Raw genomic sequence first — 24598 nt, 5'->3', positions numbered from 1 at the left:
AGGATATGATAAATTCAATTACGGACATAAACCAATCGTATGGAAGGTTTTAGTTTGATGAGTTAATACAATACAGACAAATTTCACCAAGGTCCTGCAAGTTAAAGACTTAAAAAACAAAACGCACTCAATTTATATCTACTGATTTTGAGGTATTTTTTATCATGTTCTTCGTCCAAGTTTCTACTGCCATTTACAGCCTATATTTCTATAATTGACCCACAACCAACCCTTTTGCGAACAATTATCTCTGCTAAAATGTATTCAGTTTAGTATTGTTCTTATCGCCTGTTAGACAGCTTTTTTGATGCACTCAATTATTTTAAAACTTGGTAAAGGCATATTATGTTCTTTTCACCTCCGTGATTTGTTGTGGCCAGGAATGGCACAAGATCCTACATACACTAAGCGCCGGTCATTGATGTTTCAGTTAACTTACACTGAACCAAACACTGAACGTTTTGCTTATGGGCAAGGCGCTAACATTAAATCCCACGGCAAAATGAGCCTGCGCTACATTGAGCGTTTTGTCCACACTTGACATTTTGCCGTTGGATTTAAAGTTAGAATCTTGCCCATAAGCAAAAAGGTACAGTGTAATACCCGCTTTCTGGCCTCAGTTAAATGTATCTGACAATTTCCTATGTGAATATATTTGTGTTCATGGAAATGAACTATGAGGTAAGTTTAACTGAGACAACGAAAACCTCTTATTGCCTCCATAGTGCCAGATGAATCTTTTAAACACTAGCATTATTGGGTGTGTCTAGATAATCGAAAAATCTGTTCTATTTTTTAATCGCAGCATTGTTTAAAGTTTTGAATGAATGCACCAAAGTATACCTACAAGGATACCTTTGAAAATTTCCTTCATATATGCCAGCATTTTCGATGCATTTAAGAGGCTTTCTATTCATCAATCGCCAACAACTTTTCATTATTTTTGTAATAGGTTTTACTGGGTTTTGTAGGTAGCGGCTTTTCTTCTGCTTCTGCAACAAATTACTGAATGAACGATCTGTTACGTTTTTCAACCAAATTCATTTTCTTTCTTAATGAGAAATGTGTTGGAATCGAAATGATTTTATTTCCCTTATATTTAAATTATATTGCGGTATAGGTAATAAAAAAAATACGCGTGTATAATTGGTCTCGATGACTCGATTATACAGGATCGCTATTAAAAATGGAATCAAAGCGTTTGAGATAAAGATATGAAATTGATTGCTCTTTTCAAATATCTTAAAAAACATGGGCATTGCATTTGAAAAACAAAGGTTGCATCTATTTCCGGTTAACCTGGAAGTGATAGAGGGAGTTTCACTATGCGGTTGGATAGATCGTAATGTCACCTACAATTATATTTGACAAATTTTTCGTATCTCGCCAAATAAAAGTGATATTGAGGTGACCCTTTCATTCCGAACGCACTGTATATACGCAATGACCGTTTAATGACTTTCGGAGGTCTTTGCGACAACCTGTCGGTGATATCAAAAGTTAAAACTATCTTAATGGGGTTCCTGGGGCCAAATTGCTGATATCGAATGTCTAGTTCGCTGGTAATTAGTGGAGCAAAAAACGAATCAGATAAATTCATGATAAAAATCGCCGATTTCATTAACAAGCACTATTTTAAGGCGTTATCTATTTAAAAAACATAGGTAAGGTTTAATCTGGAGATTATTGAAGGCATTCGGTTTTGAGCCGGCGGCGCCGTAGCGCGACAAGGTACGAAAATAGGTTCGAATTCAAATATATTCAGATTTATTGGCTATGAACATTGAATCCTTTTTTGTTCAAGAGCAAATCTACATAAAAATCCAACGCATGAAGAACCTTGGATCGTGAACTTTGCACAAATAATAATAAATGGCAAAGTGCGGTTACGCTATTCGACCGTACTCTAAGTGAACTTCGACCGATGCCGTCAAACAAACTAATACAAAATATTTATCACAACGTGGTTTCTACATTCGCGGAAAACTAGTTTGTGATGGAAGCCGGAAATATTTTCTATCGTTGACCTGGAGTTGACGATTCCAGTTCGTCTCTTTGGAAAGCGTTTGTAGGGCTGCTAACCCCTTTGGATCGTGATGACAAAAAGAAAACTCGCATGTTGAATTACATGACAAACATTGGTGACTTTTCGAACGGTAACACTGTTTTACTTTTGATGAATGGCAAACCTTGTCGAAAGGCTTCATTACGTTACTCTCACTCGAACTACTAATTTATCCGATAGCAGATAAAATGCGCTACCACATTCACACACAGTTTCACTAACTCCTTTCTACACAGCTTTATTATAATCGCGATTATGTCTCCAACTACAAATAGGGCCGACTACCCAAGATAACCGCGTGAAAAAAAATCACGCACTCCAACCGTCACCAAATAAAAAGTCCCGTTTAAACATTGTTTCTCGTATTTAAAGGATCCACCACTTCCATCATAAAATAATCTCCTTCATGTAGATTTCGTAAACAAACGGCAAACAGAACCAAATTTGAATAAAGCGAGATTCGAAATAAATTGTTGCTTTTTTATCAGCGATAACACGTCCTTAAAACTAATTAAATTTTACCTTATGCAAGCGATAACGAATGTTCTTATCGCAAACGACCAGATATAACCTTTTATAACTCACGCAAAATTCGGCCAGATGTGTCTTATTTCTAACACCTTCTAGCACCTTATTACAAATTAAAACGAAATTTACGCATCTACACAAATTTCTAAAAGGAAAAGCAAATACAGAAATAAAAATTCAAACGAAATGATCGCACTTTGTGTTTGTTCGCAAGAACTCACCACACACGCTGTGATAAAGTGCAGAAAAGTCACCTTCTTTTTTGTCACCTATTTGTTGGGAGTTAGTTCGTATCTATACAAAAGGTTTAGCTCTAAACACCTCATAAACGTCCTGTCCTCTCTAGGTTTTGGATCATCTTACAGGTGGCATTATTTTCCGAAAGTTATAAAAACATGAAACCTTAATTTGATGCATCTCCTAAACTATAGATGCCAGAGGGCCAAATAAAATATCAAATGAAAGGTACTTTTAGACAATTTTGAGTAAAACAAAATTCACTGAGAAGGACTTTGGTTTTATCGTACTTTAACCGGCTACCTTAGTAATGTCCTCTTAGAGTTCACTCAACTTTGAACGATTCTTAGGGTGTTCCGCAAATTCAATCGATTATCGAAGCTTCAACTTAAAAATTCTAAGGATTTATGGCACGGAACTTCATCTAATTACATTTTTTTAAAGTTAAGATCAAAAGAGCAAGCCAATAATGCGAGTGCAAGTTCATACAATAAGTACGTAACTAATGAAATTTCCGGTGGAAGATGTGCGCCGTATCTTCAATTCAATAAGCGACCGTTTAAAAAAATTCAGTGTAAACAGTAATTACACTATAACAAATACTTTTACTTCTTAATTAAGTTAATAAAAAAGTTTTCTAAGCTGCTTCTTTTTGTACATTCATTAAAAAACAAAAAGATTTTGTAATATACGTTCTACACTGATTGCCTACAACAAACAAATATTCGTAATCACCGGAATTCCAATTAGTCAACGTCTTATAGTTGAAAAAGACATCAAAATGAAATGCGTGAGCCCACGGTTTCCTGTATTTAAGACGAAAACGGTTCCGCATTGAATTGTTTGTGTCCATTGTGAAATTTTTGTGTTCCTGATAGATAATAGCTTATTATACCTACTTAATGGTAACTGTGACATAATCGTAATTTATAATTATTTGCAGTTTTTTGTTGGTCTATATAGCATTAACGAAGGCATGGATTTCTAAACTTTCTGGAAATAAGAGATTATGGCAGACACTACCGGTGTTTAAAATCAGTTTCAAACGTTGATTTGACCCTAATATGAAAAATTAAAAATACGCTCGACTTTGTTCACAATAAAGTATGTAAGTACACCTTATGATGAATCAATTTGAACCCATTTACATGGAAATTCTCACTGAATAAACAAATCAATCCGTTTACATGAAAATTACATAAGGCACTCAATCCTTGCTAATGGGGTACTAGGTGATGATTCCTTACAAAATAACATAAGGGTTTAAATATCCAATTCACTGAAATTGGCACCTTTTTAAAATGCAAAAAGAATTCTTCGTTAAATATTAATGTCAATGAAAAAATTGAGTAATTAAAAGGAATCAATTATTGATTTTATATTTCCTTGCAAATTGGTGACTTCCGTATTATACAGAATCGGAACGGCGGCGGTTCGTTAGAGGTGCGACTTTCGGAATGATTTCCCTAGTTTAATCGATTTTGGATCGAAATTTATATTCATTTATCGGAAATGTTCATTCGCGATTAAGGTTGATTTTCTCCTAACTGTTACCTTTCTACGTAATATTATACGAACTAGATTTTTTAGACTGAAATTATCTAACTTTTTGTTATGGGTTCTTGCGTTTTTGTTTCTATTTCGTTTATCATCCCTCTTGAACGATCTTTAAGGCACTCAACATCTTTATTAATGAAACATCTTTCTGGTTGAAACTAAATCGTACAAGTAATCCTTTTATTTTTCGGTGTTTCATTGTTCTTTTACTACACGAATTTTACGTCGTCCTCCCACGCGAAATAATAAACACTGATTGGTTTCCCAAATAAAATCTGTTCATTTCGGACAGCTTTAACTACCGACTCGCGATCTCCACAAATTCAGGTGTTCACTTGACCGCTAATACGGTTGAAAACGAATGCCTGAAAAAACAAACTCTACTTCTTTTACCAAATACTTGACGTTGTTGGGGTGAAAAAACCCAAGTAGTCTTGTGTTCTGCACAGTTAAAACCCGAATGCTAATTGCTTGCTTACTCGCACTGAGCGCTAGGCCGTCGGCGGTTCAAAACCGAATGCCTTCAAAAATCTCCTTCGGATTAATCCCTACCTATCGGTTTTTAATTCATCAACGTCCCAAAATGTTGTTTTTTTAAAAATGAAATCGGCAATTTTTGAACATGAATTTCGTTTTTTGCACCACTAATTACCATCGAGCTAGGGTCATAACCCACAACCCGACGCCAAGTTAGCGCTTTCCAGACCTTCGCCGCACGCAATTGTACATCAGCAATTTCGGTTCCCAAGATCGGTAGAGCTTGTAATTGTTGTTTCATTGAATGTACCCTTAAGTTGACTAAGCTTTGTGTGTTGGAAGTATAGTTGGTACAACTGGGAATGTTATTTTCATACGAAATTTGGTTGTATAGGTATCTCATCTTCAAATCTGGCCCCTTTTTTTGTTCCAGTAGTTAGAAGTGACACATGCCGCCTATCGAACCTGTAATGTTACCTAATAACAGTCATTACATAAGAATTACAATGCTAACTGAAGTAACTGTAAACGCGATTTAATTCAATAAAACCATCCGGAGTGTAACGGACTTGAAGGTGAAGAAGCAGCGCAAATTACTGCGATAAAAAAATCGCTATAATTATTTTAATTGGTGCAAATGAACCGGTAAAGATCGCAATTAAAACATTAACTGTGGCATCTTTACTAATTTACTGTGATTTGTTGCTCTAGTTGAAAATAGCAATTTAGGCCATGAGAGTACGCGTTGCCCAATTAAAACAGCGTTGATTTCTTCTTCTTGAATAATGCTTTATTATTACATCTATATAAGATGCAGAACGTATTATTTTAGTTTCTCTGTTCATTATAATACTTTTGATCACTATTAGAAAGCGATACATTTTTACCCTCAAGTACCCATTGTATCTAATGCAATTAATTAAGAAAATTAAAAATTGGACTACAATAAGGTGAGGGACTTGTTTTTTAGAATTCACCAGTCCACCGACTTTGAATGCTAACCCAACATTTTCACCATTTTCATTAGCGGTGTTACATTGTCTTTGTATACAGAAATGTACAACATGACACATCTCAGATGATATCAACAAATGCTCAAAGCCTAGGGCGAAGAGGTGAAACTAAAATTACTTAAGAGGGAACTCAACCACCATCAACCCTCTAGACCTCGCCTACCCCTACAAAAAAAAAATAAATACTCAACCTCTGCTTGTGGTAGATTATTGAAAAAATTTATAAAAATGTTATACATAAATAATAACTGTATCAGTAATGTCCGAATTAAATATTCAACAATTTTGAAAACAACAAAGTTAAAAAGCTCCAAGGGTCAACAATATCTTATTATCAGTTAGCAGTATCCGCAAGTACCTACTATTTGTTGTTAAAGTAAAAACTGTAATTTGTCGTTTTTGCACATAAGTAGGACATCTACCGTTTTTAAAATTGTTAAATAGTTAATTTAGTAAATATTCATACACCCTGTACAAGTATTATTTATACTATTGGATAGAATTTGATGGGATGTTCAATGATTGTAAGGGCTTAGTTTCATTTACAGAGTTTAGAAACGACTCTTGTAGAAAAAACAATAAATTTTTTGTAATGAAATATTCATATCACGGCTAGCTCAGTAATGAATAAATTTTCAATGACTCTTACCTTGCGAAAGGTTGGTTCTTTATCTCCACTTATAATCGGAAAATTAAAACAGTATATTTCCGCTTATCGCACTATGACGAATTGTTCATAAACCAAACTCTCGCTAGTTCAAGCTGTTTGTCATATAACATTCGGTACTGACTAGACGTATTTAACGACTCCCCTTGCGGTTATTTTATTACAATGACTCATTTACTTAATTCCGCATATACATACGTAAAGCCGTATTTATGATCCTATTATATTTACATCTGAAATACAAATGCATTTCTTACCGCGATTATTACTACAAAACACCAAAACAAAAACCTAGCTAGCTCTTTATTTTTTTCTCATATGTTGTGTGAAGTCCACAAATTGGGACTTCTTTTATTTTCATGTTTATAATTTAGTACCATCTGCTACTGTCGTGTGTATCTATCGGTTTTATAGTTTGAAAACATTTATTTCTGTAATTACCTTTAGCGCTTCTTGTATTCTTAATGGCTTAAGTGCGGTTACTGATATTTAGGCGATGAAATTAGGCAATTTACCGAAAGATCTTCGTACATTCTTGGCACGATTGCTGTTCCGGTGGTGGCTTTCACTTGTCACTTTTTTCTTATGTTCCAATTCTACAGCGTTTATTGAAGTTATTATGTATGTGTGCGACGGCTTTAGTGTGGAAAGTGCTTATTTGTGAAGCTGTTTCACCATTTAAAAATCTTAATTTCAAATGCAATGCAGATTGGAATATCGAAATTATATAATGGTTATGTCTTTTCTAGGTATCGCGTTCCTTTCCAATGCGTTATGTATGCGATGCTGCAACGATAAAGATTTTTCGTTAATACTTATTGGTAATTTCCAATTGAAAACGAGAACAAAAAATAATAAATGTTCATGTACGTGTAATATAAATGAAAGTAAGGTCTCTCTTCTTAAACTTCGCATGAATGAGCAATCATAAAGGCATTATAAATTGAAGTTTTGTTGTGTTTTTATGACCATTCGGTAATAAAATGTTTGAATAATTTATTTTGACAGCCTCACATATACGTTTGTAAATTGCTATACATCCACATCCTTTCTGAATTAATACTACTCAGTTTCTTGATATTGTGCAAAAAGTTTAGGGATATAGATTAAGGAAATGAAGACAAAATCTGTCCGTCCACGCTAATACGCAAATTATTGACTCGAACCTTTAACTTCTTTTACTTCTTTAAGCAACAGTGTTAAAATCATTGTTCAATTACGTTGGGAAAAAGACGAAACACTTGGTTTAATAATAATAATAATAATAATAATAGCCTTTATTCCCCATAGGTCTCATATCAAAATTTCACATATCAAAATATAAAAAAACGATTATAGTTATTCATAACAATAAAGAAAAACTTCTAAATTAATGATCAAATGGCAAAATAAGAACTAGAAAAGGAAAAGAAGAAGAAGAAATTTAGTAGTACGTATTTATGAGGAATCACACGGTGCCAATTCAAATTAGTAGTTAAACTACCATTGGTCTTCCATTAGAGCCGTGAAAAAAGATAAGAATAGCAAGGTGAAATTATGCCTATTCTAACTTAAACTAAAATTCTGAGATGTTAGGTCGGCGTCGGAACTAATTTGCAAACAATTATTTGTAATTGATCTTTATGTGACTGATGAATTGATGATGTTATTATGCGTCATTTTGAAGATGTAATAAAGAACGGAACAGTTTTTTTTTGAAGAGAGGAAGAGATGAAGCTTTGAGTTCAGCTGATAAGTTATTATATAGACTTTATAAATTTGGTACTGAAAGGTGCGTTCGTATAGGGCAGTGGAATGCTTTGGTGGAGAAATTAAACCGCGGTATCTTAAATTTATATTATGAACATCTGTTCTGAAGCGGATTTTATTAAAGAGATAAGCTGGTGTCTTTGTGGTCAGTACTTTGTGGCAGAGTGTTGCAAACTGAAGTCTTCTTCTATTGCTCATATTCAGCCAGTTCACATGTTCAATCAGTGAACCGCTCAGCTTGGGCCCTGATACATATTTCTATATACGAAAATTATTATATTCTATACATTCTAGTAAAGTCTGCACTATTAGTATTCTGTGTGTGTTTACAAATAACGTACACCGCTTAATAAGGGATCTCCTCGGGGATCTCTTAAAAAAAAGTTTCTACGATCAGTAGAACACCGGCACCCATCTTGGATTTGGTGACGTTAAAAGGGCATGACCTTGAGGTGTCCCCGAGTTTGTCTCAAGGTCATTGGGAGTTTCCAAGGTCATGACCTTGATATTTCCCTGGTTACACCACAAGTTCATTATCTTGGAATTGCCCTCCCCGATTACGTAACAAGGTCATTAGACTGGGATTTTCCCGGTGACGTCCAAGGTCAGGACCTTCACGTTCCCTAAGGTCACGTGACGTCGCATGGTCTTAGGATTTTCCAAGGCCTGGGTTTCACAATTTCGTGACCGGGGGTCCTTCCAAGGTCATGACCCCGGAATTTCCCAAGATCTTGGCTTTGGACGCTGGACCAAGGTTTTGGACGCTGGACCAGGGTTTTGGCCTTGGATTCTGGATCAATGACATGGCCCTGAGCTTTGGACTTTGCGCAAAGGTCGTGGCCTGGGGATTTCCCCGGTTGCGTAACTAAGGTACCTTGTATATGGAGCAAGATCGTGGTCTTGGTGACGCAACTAACGCGTAGCCATGTTTTTATGGTGCGCTCTTATTACAATCTATGAGATGATTGCGAACAGAGCAACCAGGGAATTTCCCCGGCGAAAAGTCGTAGTCACGTCGACCGCTATGGTTTTAAGACGTCTTCCGGTGACGTCCCAAGGTTATGGTCTTGCAGATTGCCTCGAGTTTTCTCAAGATCACCACCTTGACTTGTGACATTGGTAAAAAAAAATTATCAAAGTCCTCGTTTGAGATCGAAGGGACTTCAGCGCATTTTTGTGTGGCAGATCAGTATTCTATTAGCCACTTTCGACTCCACCATCAGTAAGATCGTGTCGGGGGCTACCACATTCCCTTTGACGGTACCCACTTCCGACGTTCCGTTCACCCGCAATTCGTGTTTGAAGATTTGACTCCACCATCAGGAAGATTGTGTCGGGGGCTACCACATTCCCCTTGACGGTACCCACTGCCGACGTTCCGTTCACCCGCAATTCGCGTTTGAAGATTTGACTCCACCATCAGGAAGATGGTGTCGGGGGCTACCACATTCCCGTTGACGGTACACCCTTCCGACGTCCCGTTCACCCGCAATTCGCGTTTGAAGATTTGACTCCATCAGTGAGATCGTGTCGCGGGCTACCACATTCTCTTTTACGGTACCCACTTCCGACGTCCCGTTCACTCGCAATTCACTTCTATTGGCGACACGAGAAAGAGAGACAGCGATTCGAGATTTACGAAACGTTAAACCGCGTGAGTTCGCAACGGAAGGTAAAAGGCGGCCGAAGTTGACTACTTCTCGAAGACGCGCGCGCGCGCCTCGCAAAAGGTCGTTAATTTCGCCCCTATGACAAAAAACAAAATTCCGCCACGCAGGAGTGGTGCGCGTTTACAACATCTTTCCGACGACACCAATTTCAAAAGAATCGGACCAAAACTGTAGTAGAAGATAGGAAAAAAACTGAAAAACCTTCACGTTAGTATACTACGCTCGAGGATGACGCCCAGATGTCGCCAACCCCACATCATGTAGCCATGTCCCTAAGGTTGACAAATTTCACGGCCTTGTAGATACACGTACACCCGTTGCCTTTCTACAAGAGTTCTTCTACGCGCCCACATTTGCAGCCAGCCAGCCAGCCAGCCATCCAGCCAGCCAGCCAGCCAAAGTGAGATTAAAAGCTACTTTTTACAAATAAATTTGCAAAAATGCGCTAAAAAGGAAAAAGGCCAACGTGTTTTATTCCTCTGGCACCCCTGACTACAGGGATACCGGAGGCGGGCTGCTCAGGGCTTCCTCGCCCTCTTCAGCCAGAGAACGGGATTGTAAGGATGAGTAAAGTTAGGGATGGGAACGGAAGGAACGGAGTTAGGGTGCTGAGGAGAGTACTGCTCCAGCATTCGCCTCGTAGATTTCAACATAATGCTAGCATTATGCGAAGCTACGTATGTCTGAGGAAAACCCCCTGACAAAACCCCAGACAGAGCAGTCGGCAGCGGGATTCGAACCCATAACCTCCCGAATAGCATCGGTGAGCGCATCCACTGCACCATGTGCCTCGGTACATTGGTAAACATGTTCGACTTTATCTTTATATGCTGGTAAAAAAATGTCCCAGTTTTAAGAAGATATTTGAGATATGTTTTAGAACTTGCAAGCATTTTTGAGTTTAACGTTGTATGTCGATGAATAAGTTTTCAGAAGATATTTAACACACATTTTAGAACTTGTCGAGTTTAACTTTTCCACGGTATTGACCTTGGGAAAATCCCAGAGCTATGGCCTTGGGAAATTCTAAGGTCACATGATCTTGGGAAAACCGAAGGTCATAACCTTGTGATGTGATGTCACCGGGGGAACCCCAAGCTAACGACCCTGTGACGCAACCGTGGAAATCCCAAGGTCATGTCCTTGGGAAAACCCAATGACTTTGTTGCGCATCGGGAAAATTCCAAGGTCATGACCTTGTGGCTTAACAAAAATTGCATGTAGGCATATACCTAAGTATACAATATTAAATAGCGCTTTAGCATAAAATTCTCTTCAATAGTTTGTAATTAACGTTCGTTCAAATATATAATAAGACAAATAAGAACAAATGATAACGTGACGGAAACCGACAATACTACAATGCGATAGAACAAGTCATAAATACCTTTATTGTTTATGCGCTAGGAGATCTAGATGCGTTCTGGTCACGGTATTCACCCCGAATAAAATCAGGCTATACAATGCTCGCTGATGTTACCGCACCTGATCCAGCCCAGCGTAGAGGAATTGAAATTGGACCTCCAGCTGCACTCTGCACGGACCGGATATAGAATTCTCGCCGAGTTCCGTCGTGAAGATTCAACTGTCTTGTTTTCTTGATGGAGATTATGGCTCGCTTAAGAAATGCTCCTCTTCCATTATTTACACTTACATTTATTGGTTCCCCGTTTGTATCTCCTTTACACCTTATCTTACAACGATGAATTGTATAACTGTATAATTTTCTGAATACGGAGATCTTGTTACTCCACAATAGACGGATTCCTTACGTTGTAAATGACCAGGTCACACTCACTCGTACCCTCGTTTACTATCAGAATAGAATATCAATAAAACGATTAAAATGCAAAACAAAGTTTATTGAATAATTTATTTATTAAGTGCAAAATAAATCCATACTGCCATAAGAGTTTCTCTAAATTTAGACAGAATGCATTTAAAACCAAAAGTACGACGTGTTCCCCTAGAACTCATCGGAGAAAGAGCCGAGCCGAATCCGAATTCGAATCATTTGTTGACAGAGGATAAATATGGAGAGAAAATCTAGAGGTAACTGTGGGACACCGCTAAACACACATTCAACAGTACATCTGCAAACCATATGCCAAATCCGAGAGAATATCTCTTGAGTTAAATAATTTTAATTTAACGTTAATCTAATACAAAATTTGATTTAAGAGTGGGCACCTCAAATAGATCTAAACACAACTCAACATTTTTCCCACTTGTAAATTACGAAACATCCCGAACATCAAGTACATGAAATACATTGTCAATTAGCCTGGCCATTTCTAATCCAGAATGTATTTAAGGCCTTGGATACGGTAGCTTTTAGACTAAAGTAGTATTTCGAGATGAATGCCGCTGAGTAAACTAACTTCGTACACCAACAGATTGAAGGCACTAATCCAAATGTGATGAATAGATTAGAATTTTGGGCAGATTGTAGACTAAAACCTCGATCGCATCCTGTTCAAAGCGATAACCAACACAGGAGGAGTTTAAATTTCAGTTCCTTTCCATTAAAACAAAGAGATTTATGGTGAGTTTATACAATTATTAAGTAGTTCACTATCATTAGATCATTATGAAGTAGCGAATAGAAACAAAGGTTTATTGTGATTCGTTAACTAACGAAACCGTACTATTGGCTATTTCTTAATGATCTATTGATAGTGAACTAATGATAATTGATTGTATAATTATAAAGCCACCATTACCAGGCTTCGTTGGCAACAATGGGGTTGTTCAAATGTTTGTTTCGCAAACTTTTTAACAATTTGATGATTTTCCATTGCCTTTTGCAAGCTTTTCAAGACGGTTAGTATTGGACAAATCTTGAAACAACTTGAACCAGTTAATCCCGGCTGATTAAGCTGAAATTTTGACACAGGTTCGGTTCTCGTGATATTGCATGATCACTGTTTATTACTGAGCGGGCCAGATTCATGATTTTGAAGTTTCTGTACCTCCCTCTGTGTACGTGATAAGTCTCGAACGGTTTCGAATTTTCCAATTCTGTTTTCAGTAATAGGTAGACTGGTGACTGATTATACATTGGTCATTTGGATTTTCTGTCCCTCCGTCCGTGTTTATCGCTCGCTGGCAATATTGGTTTGAAACAGTTTATTAAACATTATAGGGGCAAAAAGTTTGTTCACAACGCTCAAACACGTAAGACATAATCTTAATTGTCCAATTAAAGTAATTACCTCTCGTTGCATGGCCAACAATTTTTGTTTCATCCTAATTAACAAAAAACGTGCTAAAACAAAAGAGTGCCTAATTGCAGTACCCCAGGCGTGTCTTGTCCTTTATTGTACTTTCGCGAAAAGTGAAATTGTGGGTGTTATTAAAATTAGTACGAGTGTAATATTTATTTGCACACTGCACAAGAATGAAAATATATTATAATTTAATGTTTTAGTTACGTAGGGGTCTATTTCAAAATAGCAAATTTGCCTACACTGTAAGCCTTATGCAACATATGCAATCCTTAATTGGCATTTGAAAAAAGTTATTCACAAACTCATAAATAATCATTTTTCTGGTTTGTTGCGCATGTTAATATCCGTTATATACAACTACAAGGAAGCTTTTTCACGATGCAGATCAGATCTTTGTAAATGTATAGCATCGGTGCGTGTAATCGCAACGCGTTTGGAATCGTAATAAATGAATGCACTTTCCATCGGTTTCACCTGTCCATTGTGGTGTTGAACTAGCCATAACGAAAACATGAATGTCATACAAACAGATACTTAAATGCGTACTTTATATTGGTAAATGGAAGCGTGAGCAACTTTCTATTCAAACGTAACAAAATTTGAAACTTAGAAATGGCGTGGAAATTTGCATCACTACAATGAGTGTCTATGTACTTTATGGAAGAATATTACTTCCGTACAGCCTGGAAGTAGGTACAAGTACACACTTTAAAGTGAACGAAAATTTGTATAGAGCAAACGTGAATAAAACATGCCGCGCTTTGTACGGATTTCAATGCGCATTTCGTGTTGGAATGATCGATTTTGAATTAAACGAGACAAAAATTGTTATAAATAAATCAACCGTTTATTCCTGCATACTAAATGCATGGTTAAACTCTAGAGATGCACAGATGTAGCGTGCAGCGAAGCGTTTTCCGACAAAAACAATCTGACACGCAATACGGAGCGGAAGTCTTTAGTCGGTAAACTACTTCATTATTTGTTTTACCTATTCAATTACTACCTACACGTTGCATTCGATGTTAGCAAAGAACAAACTTCGGCGATGAGGTAAATCTGGGTAGAAATACAAACAGTCCTCGGTCACATCAGAGTGGAAGAGTTGTACCACTCAATATAACACGGAAAAGGGAAAAACCAAACCGTTGTCGTCTCTTCCGCATTTCTTTTTCGTCGAATATGCCAATTTCCAACTTTCCTATTTCCATTAACTACAATGTAACTTGTAAATTGTTATAAAAGAAAGTTATTTGCGTTATTAATTGAAAAATTGCATATGTGCTGGAATGATTGGTTTTTTGCATTTGTTGCATTCGTTTGGTTTCTCAATGTTCAAATATTTAGAGCGCAAAAAAATAATTGTCTTCAAACCATTTAATAGCTTATACTCCCTTATTTTTATTAATCACTTTTTCTAAAGTCAAACTTGGTTAGGAAGAACGACTCATGCATATGCCCGTTCCAACAAAGTTATAAGATAATCGATGCATACCTAATTCTTTCATTACAAAAGTTAAAACATAATGATTGCGATTTTAACTTTTTAGCTTTAAAACAAAATGTTAAATGAACATGTCTAAACTTATTTAAACAATAATCAACCATAATAAACCATAATACCAAATAATTTACAAGGAGTTAGCAATAATTAGAATAATTACCTCCACTAAACTATGTGATGAGATGTTAGATGTTTTTGACCAGAACTTATTATTTTGAGAGTAAGTTTTTCCGACGCATCGTTATCGAAATATTTGTATTTGAGGTAGTGGACTCTAGAAAGCTCGTCTCCTTTGTGCATATTTTTCAGACTATAACAGGTGGTCACTTTAGACTTTAAAGATTTGTTTGTTAAATTTACAAATTTGCCGGTATTGGAAATTTTATACGTGTACCGCTTCATAATGAAAGAGAGCAGAGAAATAAAGCGCGTTAAGATAAGGGCGAGTCGAAACGTTACAGTGTTTCCGGCTCTCGACCGTCGTGAAAGGGCCTGAGACCTATATATTTACCTATGTGCGAGTATAAAAATCGACCAATATTATGTAATTTCAATTTTTATTATGCGGGTGCCAACTTTTACGTGGCACCCAAAAGGTTAACGAATTAAAATTGTAATATGCTTATTCGTTTGTGCTTCGTTTGTGTTTGTTTGTGCCTTACATTGTAACATCAAAACTCTTACCGTTACTGAGTAATAGAATTTTCAATTATGCGGGTGCCAACTTGTACACAGTACCCAAAAGGTCAATGAACTAAAATTGTCACCCGCTTATTTGTTTGTGCTTCGTTTGTGCTTGTTTGTGCGTTACATTGTAACATCAAAAGTTTCACCGTTACTGAGCAATAGGTACAACTTTCAATTATGTGGGTGCCAATTTACACGTAGCACCTAACAGGTTAACGCATTTATTTACAAATTCTTTTGGGAAAACAGCGAACCGAAAACAGAAAAAGACGCTCTCGTCGTCCGCATATATTTATATATACGTAGACTTTAATTACTTGTTTCTTACTATTAGCACAATAAGGTACAAAATCATTGTTCCGAGTCATTTAATTAGCTGTAAGTTCTGATTAGGTTCAGATTTGCATCCTGTATTTTGCGTAATTTACTTGTATTCGTATTGTTAGTTTTATGACAAATGTAATACTGTCAGTTAGTCTTAAGTTAGATTTAAGTATTCACGGAATTTTTGGGTAAACTTAATCCCTTACCGTTACCTTTCCCAGAAGGACTTGCCACTTTGCCAGTTACGTCTTTTCGCGGACCTATCATCTTTTACTTTGCAATGTTGCTCAAATTTCGCTGATCTATACACTTGTCTTGTTAGAGTTAGTTACTATACTTTCAACGGTAATTGATACTGGCGACGGTCTGGCATATTTTGTTGGTGCAGTAAAATTTGCCTGTATTTTTTAACATACCTATTTAATGTGCCAGTGGTGTCTTTTTAAAACGCATTCGATAATTAATTATAAAAATGCCGCGACGTAGAACTGTGCCTAAAGCTATATTAATTCACGTGTTATCGCAAAATATAGACGAAGTGGTTAAAAGTAGATGTCACAAGTCAGCCCAAATTTGGAAACAATTAAGCGCAAGTTTAGATGGCTTAATGTCAGCAAATTATATTTATACCATTGTGAGGGAGAACAGAGACAATATTTTATCTGAAATAGGTGTGAGCAAAGATGACTATAATGTACAGGTAAGAATATGTTTTTGTTGTACCTCAAATTAAAAAAAATCTGAATATTAATGCGCCAATTTGTAAAATTTCTAGTACCTTTAAAAAGAAAGTAGATATGTACTTCGTCTTGGATCTATACTTAATAGTTCCCGAAATGCTTCCGTTTGAACGTTCAGAAAGGGGTCAAAACAAATATTTTTTCCAAATGAACCGAGGATCAGCAACGTTTCGTTTGAGACCTACCCTTAAGAAAGTGCTGAAATTTGCATTATCTTCTTTAATTTTTTTCTCAGCAACCCTAAGACATACAGAGATAATTTGCGCGTCTTTGGTTAAGTTTTTGGGTATGTCAATTCCAAAATGCGAGCATTTTTCAGAAAATCCCACTCCAAGATGGCGCACCCCTAAATGGGGGTATGAAAACAAATTTTGATCTCAAAAAATTTTGTATTTGGGCGTTTTGAACATGAAAATTGTCGGAATTGCCAGGGCCGTGCCGCCCATGTGTGCGAAGTGTGCGGCGCACACAAGCGCCAAAGTAATAGGGGCGCCAGATCAAATGCTTGAAAGTTTGAAATTGATGACTTGCGTAGAAAAATTGTCATGTTGTACAAATTTAAATGCCGAAAGTAATAGAAGTTTTAAAATTTATATGCTGGCTGACTATACTAAGCGCTTGTGCTTATACAACCAATATAAGTAAAAACAAATTTATTATAAAACATAATGTTGCTTTCTCAAAGATATACAACAAAAAATTTTTTTTTTGGAAAGACGACGTTATTTTTTATAATATCATATTTCCAAATAAGAAACATTAGGTACTACGTTAACAAACCTAGTAAACACATTTATAGAAGAAGCTATATTAGATTAGGTTACATATAACGATATAACACTAAAATGTTTTTTAAATACATATAGAACAAAAGGTTAGGGAGTTATATACTTACGTTACAGCTGAAAAATTTGTTATCTTTTGTTTTGGAAAAACCGCTTTTTTTTTTAAAATGAAGCATTGTTAATGACAATGTACAAGATTACAGCAATCAGATTACATATGCGCAAAATTTAATAAACTTAGTATAGGTATGTGTGTAACTCGTGACCGGCTAAATTAATTTGGCTTTTGCAAACTGTATTTATGTTACTCATGTTTACCTTGTGAAGGTCCATTTTATTCTAAGATAGAAATAAAACTCAGTCTTCTCTTCACTAAAAAACGTATTTTTATTTGACGCGTTTCGACAAACTAAGCTGTCATTGTCAAAGTAAATATAAAATTAAATTTTGAAACAAGCATGTTTGATTTTTGTAAATATGTAAGGTGATCTTTGTTTTTTTTTTGCAAACTGTTCAAAATAAAGTTTAATAAAAAATTTTAGCGCAAAACGAACGGACAGACAAATAAGTGCGGACAATAACTTTTTTCTAAAATAGAAACTTGCTAAAAACTAGTTTAAGTGGTGTGGACTTTGGTTCAAGTTTCTAAATTTATTTCTAAAGCCAATAAGTCAACTATATCAAAAATCAAAAACAAAGCTTTTTAGCGCATTTTCCATTTTGGAAAAATCGCTATAGTCCGCACTTTGTCCGTCCGTCCGTCCGTCCGTCCGTCCGTCACACGTTAAAGTTTTTTATTAAGAGATATTTTGAAATTTTTTTTGTTTGCATATGATTGTTGACACCCTAAGCATCTAGAGTTCGGATTTTTTTTCTTCTTATCACTTACGACAATGCGCATGCGCAATAGTAACTTTTTTATTTGTAAAGATATTTTGATCAAATTTTGTGTGTAGGTACTTCTATCAAAAGTAAAATTGATGGCATCAAAAAATTTGACCCTGCGCATGCGCAATGCTAACTTTTTTATTTATAAAGATATTTTGATTCATTTTGTGTGTAGTTTATCTTGAACAAAAGTAAAATGAATTTTGTTAAAAAATTAACAATGCTCATGTTTTACAATGCGCTTGCGCACTGACGGCTTTCTATTTATAAAAATATTTTGATGAAACTGTGTGTAGGTCTTAGGTGTAGGTACGTCAATCAAAATTAAAATAATTACATACAAAAATTAAACCATGCACATGCGCAATGCTAATTTTTTTATTTATAACGGTCTTAACTTATACCGTTACATATGGCGCAAGGAAAATGCGCTCCAGTCGGTCACGAGTGGCCACTAATATACTAGTTTTAATTTTCAACTGTGTTCAAAAGGAAACCGTATGTATAAAAAAACGCACACATGAAATGTTGTTTTGTATACAAATTTTGATGTTACAATGTAACGCACAAACAAGCACAAACGAAGCACAAACAAATAAGCGGGTGACAATTTTAGTTCATTGACCTTTTGGGTGCTGTGTACAAGTTGGCACCCGCATAATTGAAAATTCTATTACTCAGTAACGGTAAGAGTTTTGATGTTACAATGTAAGGCACAAACAAGCACAAACGAAGCACAAACGAATAAGCATATTGCAATTTTAATTCGTTAACCTTTTGGGTGCCACGTAAAAGTTGGCACCCGCATAATAAAAATTGAAATTACATAATATTGGTGCGGGTGTTGACTTTAAAATGTATCGCACAAACAAGCACAAACGAAGCACAATCGACGTATTATCATTAAATTGTTTGTGCCTTACATGTTGGTGCTAACTTTACGGAGCCTCCACAATGGGATAGTGTAACACATAAATCTTAGTAACTTGACTGTGCAATTGAAATCCCCCAATTTAACAAAACCCCTAATCAAGAATGTCGATCAAATTGATTACTGAATCTTAAAATCAGTTTCCACAAACAGCTCAGTTCTCGCATTCAAAAACCTGCAAACAAAAAAAACCTCCCAAGCCGCAGAGCTTGGTACACAATCTCGTAGTAATCTTCTATCGCAGCTACGGTACTTAATCGGACAACCGCTTCGGAAAGAAGTAGCGAACTCCAACAGCATTCGCGTCACTAACTCGATCATAACTTAAACGAGATCGCAAAGATAATGAATAGATTAACCAATTACTTGAATTTGATACCAGAAGGGACCAAAACAGTTAATAATAATACGCTAAAAGTTACGGAAATTGTCTTTTTGTTGAGGGTCGATTCTCGCTATCAAATCTCGTTCATGGCCCGGTGTCCCAATTACAGAAAATGGCCGCAATGACGAACAAGGGTTGTATGTAAAACGTCTCCGAAACCTAAGCTTGTCCATTAAAACTAGATTTTCAACTAATACTTGAACCCTACAATTAAGACCCTAAAAGAAAATTAAAGGTAACTCCTCTTTTTTTGATAAACTAAAATGTACGTACCTCTTAAATAAGGGGGCTAATAGACGAATGCAACGAACGTCGATGGAAATTGTAATCTGACAAATATCAGCTGAAACCTTAAGGTAAAGCACACTTCAATTACGGAAAATGCAAATGGCGGTACTTACGATAACAAGATAGAATGCAAATTATCGTCTCTACGGAGATCTATAGATGAATCCGTCCTGCGCATTAACATTGCGTGGTTCAAATTCCAATAATAGATGGACCCCTCTATTCAATAGTTACAAGGATCTTTCAACAAAACCACGAGCAGTAATAATGCTTCTAGTGAAGAAAATAAACCGCTATACCAGTTACGAATAAAAGGCTAGTTTATTAATTAAATTCGTGCGCCTAAGCTGTTTATATGAAGGGCGAACAAAATTATGAACAAAAAGGCTACCGGTAAAACGGTTAAAGACAATTAATTCAAGCTTCTGTATGCTGTTAACACTAAGTTTATACATTGCGGATCATCGGAAATTTATTACTGTGAGTAACTCAAAGTGAAACTAAATAAATCAAAGTAAGCCTGAAGCGCAGGTTAGGTTATTGCTCAAGGCGCTCCTCTATCCGATTTGCGGCGTCATTTCACAAGGAGAAATCTAACTGACAAATGGAGAAAATTTCAACGCATCGATAAAAGTATTTTTTTAAAGTTTTGCATTGCAGGGGTATAAAAATGAAAGTCGGGGGTTTTTGGGAATGTTCTATAAACCCAATTTTTGCTAGAAGAAGAGATCGGTTTACAAGGAGTTTATGTATGATAAGCGAACCGAGATCAAAGATACTTATTGGTAATTTCTTTTTTTCCTCATTAATTATAAAATTAAAATTTCAAGTTCAGTAATGCCAGGCTTTTTGTGGAATGAATAGGAATTTGTACCAGGTGTTAGGTTAATTACAAATATAAAAAATCCTGATATTTAATTAGGTTGGAACGGTGATCACGATTTAGACTTTCAATTACAATAAATGTACTGGAGTTGAAATGATCTTATTATTATATTCAAACAAGTCAATTTATATGAGTATTTATTGGAGAATGCTCAAATCAGAGCATCACATTTTTGCGTTTCAGATTAATCTCGTGATCTTGAGGGAAAAATTGAATCCAAAGCTGAAGAAAATCAAGTATTTGAAAATCTGAAGAATCTCAAGAGTAAAAAATAGGAATTCGAAAAAACGGAATTAGAACCAAGAAGGAATTTATCTGAAACACCTGAAGAACTTAAGGCATCTAGAGTTGAAAAAATCTGAAATCTAAGAGTGGAATGAATCTCGATGAAAGGGAAAATGTTGAGCAATCCTAGGAACTAAAAGAAAACTGGAAAAAAATCAAAGGAATAATAAGAGCGTAAAGGATAAGAAAAATTCGAATCTGATGATTTCAAAGTGTCTCAAGACGCCGAGTAATGTAAAGGACTAAGTGGCCTACGTACTTATTAAGAGTCTGAGGAAAAGTATTCCACTAATGTTGCGCTCTAGTGGCGCGGGGTTATATTTTTAGATATTGCACCTGTAAATGGAGATGTAAAAATCTTCCCCTGCTGAACTGGAGAACGTCCCGGTCCCAGTTAGGCGATGTGGGTGGTATTTTCCGGGGGCGGTCCCGCTTTCTGATTGGTATCACTGGCTTGCTCCGTTGGTTCGTGATACGTGGTGAAGGCGGAGGCGTGGTAGGATCCGAGTGTTTCGGAGGTTTTTGGGTTTTTTATTTCGTATGTTGTTGGCGAGAATGATTTGTAATACACGGCAGGGGTGCTGATTCCGTACTTTTGGTTGCTGAGAGGGAGTGTGTTAACCGAAACCATGTCTCCGGGTGAGTATTCTGTTTGTGGATATCGGCCGTTGTCCTCCCTTTTTTTCTGACTGGTCTCCTGATTTAACCTGGTGCCTGGGATATATTGATAGTGCCCATCGTGCTAATCTTCCGGTGGTCACGTTCGACTTAGTGCCCTTTACACAGGTGTCGGCAATGTGGCTATGGTCGGCGTACTGTCCGTAGGAGAAGTGGGCATTGGCCGCGTTGTGTCCCTAGCACACTTGTCGACGATGTGGGCACGGTCCACGGTCCGTATACTAAAGGCACGGTCGGCGTAGTATCCCTAGTTGGCGATAGGGGCATCAAAATATCGTGTCGGCGTTGTGGGCAATCGGTGAAGTGTCCTAGACTCCTCTTCCCTGGGGAGTGGGGCAAAATTGCCGGTGACGAGAGAAGCCTCATCGGGGCAGCATGCTGCACTCACTGGGAGCGTTTTGTAAAGATTCTGTACAACTCGGCGTTTCTCCCAAGTCTTAAGGCGACTAGGGCGTCTTGGGTCGTTCGTTCTGTTCCTGGTCATGGTACGGGGGGATTCTGGCAGAGTGGCCGACTCCGACTGGAACGGATGTCGGCTCGTTTCCGCAATGAATGACTAGTGTGGAAGGTTTGGCAGGATTTTTGGTCTCCTATGAACTCGATTCCTAGGAGGGTGCGGTTTTGGGCTCCCGGGAGTACCAAAACTCAGTTAAGACGGTGGTGGGTTTCGATTTTCCATCAGCTAACACTAAAGTTATTTCTCACGGCACGGAGAGTATTGTATAATGTGTGTCGCGCACACCCTTGTCCCGTGTACGCACTTCTGGTGGCACTCGCGATCGTAATGTAATGTACACTGCGGGGCGGACATGCGGCGGCGAGGGAGCAGTTGTGTCTGTTAGAAGGAAGTCAGTTTGTGCAATACCGGTGTTTTCTCGGCAGTTTGGACAATGACTGCGTATCACTCAGGGCTTTCCGCATTCAAAGCAAGGGAGGGTGGACGTTCCGGTGGTGGGTGGTGTTATGTTATGACTGGAGCTGACCATGAGGCTGTTGCGAGTAGTAACACAACTGTAAATGATGAGTAACGGGCAAATATAGACCATAACAGCTATCAATTAGCGAAAAACCCAAGTCCCGAAAACCCGAGATTTCGATGGAACAGACAGACAAACAGGCAGACAGATGACGGAAAATCGAGCACATAAGCGTTACCTCACCCTCGTTGTGTAGGTCATGTCATTTAAAATAATAACGTTAGGGTCGACTGCCGTTCTGTAACGGGTCCTCCGTTACAAAAAGGTCAATTTTGTTTATGTTAATTTTACATCAGGGTTCAATTAATTGTATTAATGTCTATTGATATCTCAATAATAATAATGAAATCAAACGTCACAAAACTACTGATTTGCAAAAATTTAACAGATCAGCTGTCGGTTTTACTACAGGTCAGTAGTTTGCTAGAGTAAGATTGATTAATTGAGCTTTACAATTAAGTAACAATAATTAATTTCCCTGGGAGCCTGTATTGACTATATATGTGCCCATTTGTAAACCAAAAATTGGCGTTGAATCTCTTTCCCTCTAACCAATACTCGCATTACCCACAGAGTATACCATACTTGGAACACTTCGTATTGCGATAGACACCTTTTTGTTGTTTGGCGTAAGTGAGGATATGCGCGCACAAAAAATATAAAAGGAAAATTATATACTTGCACGCGATCGTACTAATTAATTGTAGGAGTAGATTTGTTACACGCCAACGTACAAAAACATAATTATAATTACACGAACATGTTGAGTAGATGATAAACCTTCAACAAACAGGCCGAAGCGGAAATCAAAACCTATTTCAACTTACCATTTTTCCAAATCTAGTGATTATGGCACTATAACTTTAATATAAAATCAATGCATGAATTTGGTTTGGTAACAGCATGTCTACGTGGAGAATTTTATTCGGATTTATAAATTTGTTATACATTGATGCATATCCTTTGAGCTCTAAGATTGGAAATTCAGACATCCAACCTACAAGAGTGTAATTGAAAACTATTGGATAAACTCAGATTTCCACACTGAACTGCTCGTTTTAATCTGCAACCTTAAATCCATTCAATAAAATTTCATTGCAAGGAAACCGTGCACATAATTTTCCTGTCGCTCCAAGGATTGTCACCCTTGTGAGATTCAAAACGCCATTGAGTGTGATTGATTGAAGGACTTTCGGAAAAAGGATCAGAAACTTTAACATTTGGTACACGTAGTTTCAATCTATTCTGGATTGTTTCACTTTTAAATTTTCATATAGTAATAATAGTTCAATCGGGATCATGTCAAACTTCAAATGCAACATTCAGGATTCGTAGTTGAGTTGGAGGCTATCCCTTAACGTCTGTTAAATATTTTGGTTAGTATGTTGATGCCATTTAGGTCAACACGCACATTTTCGCAGTAGAAAATTAACAATAAAATAAAGAAGCACAGATTTGGAAAACGTACACAAATAAAATTACGTGAACCGTTCCCAATGAAATTCCCGTCACGTTTTGCATTTACAACACATGCCGCCAGCAATTGATAAATACCGGTTAAATAAATTCATGCGATGCTAACTAAACCAGCACAATTGTTTAATAACGTGCGTACGTACAGTTAATGTAACCGTTTCCAACAACGTACAATGTTCCATTCTTTGCAAATCTGCGAGATTACATTGCGCGTTTCCACCAAGGCTTAGAGTTTAATGATTTAGTAAGTAGCGCCCCTTAAGCTAACTGTCATGGCTAGATGAGGTTACTTCACATGCATTTGTGTACTATTAGGAGGTCCCCTGCATTATCTGTTAGCCGACGGTAAGGTTAATCGAAACATGAAAGATATAGATGATTATATAACCTTACGTGTGCGAATGCTTGTTTTGGCATTGTCCGGAAATTAATTATTTGTTACTTATAACGCAAGCTGTTTCTATTTAACCGCAAGGGAGCTAAAAGGGAATTAGGAATATGTATAAAGTAACAATCGTGGTGTAGAAATGCAATTTTTTTTCAGATTTCAGATGTAAATAAAGTAAATAAA

General features: G+C 36.8%; 1 protein-coding gene across 3 annotated transcripts in view; it reads left to right on the top strand.

Moving 5' to 3' along the window:
- The window catches only part of LOC116176709, a 49683-nt gene that overhangs the window by 5809 nt on the left and 19276 nt on the right, over positions 1 to 24598 (top strand). The window lies entirely within an intron of this gene.

The sequence above is a fragment of the Photinus pyralis genome, unplaced genomic scaffold, assembly GCF_008802855.1.
Source record: "Photinus pyralis isolate 1611_PpyrPB1 unplaced genomic scaffold, Ppyr1.3 Ppyr1.4_LG7, whole genome shotgun sequence".
Lineage (NCBI taxonomy): Eukaryota > Metazoa > Arthropoda > Insecta > Coleoptera > Lampyridae > Photinus > Photinus pyralis.
This window is presented reverse-complemented; position numbering and strand designations above follow the sequence as displayed.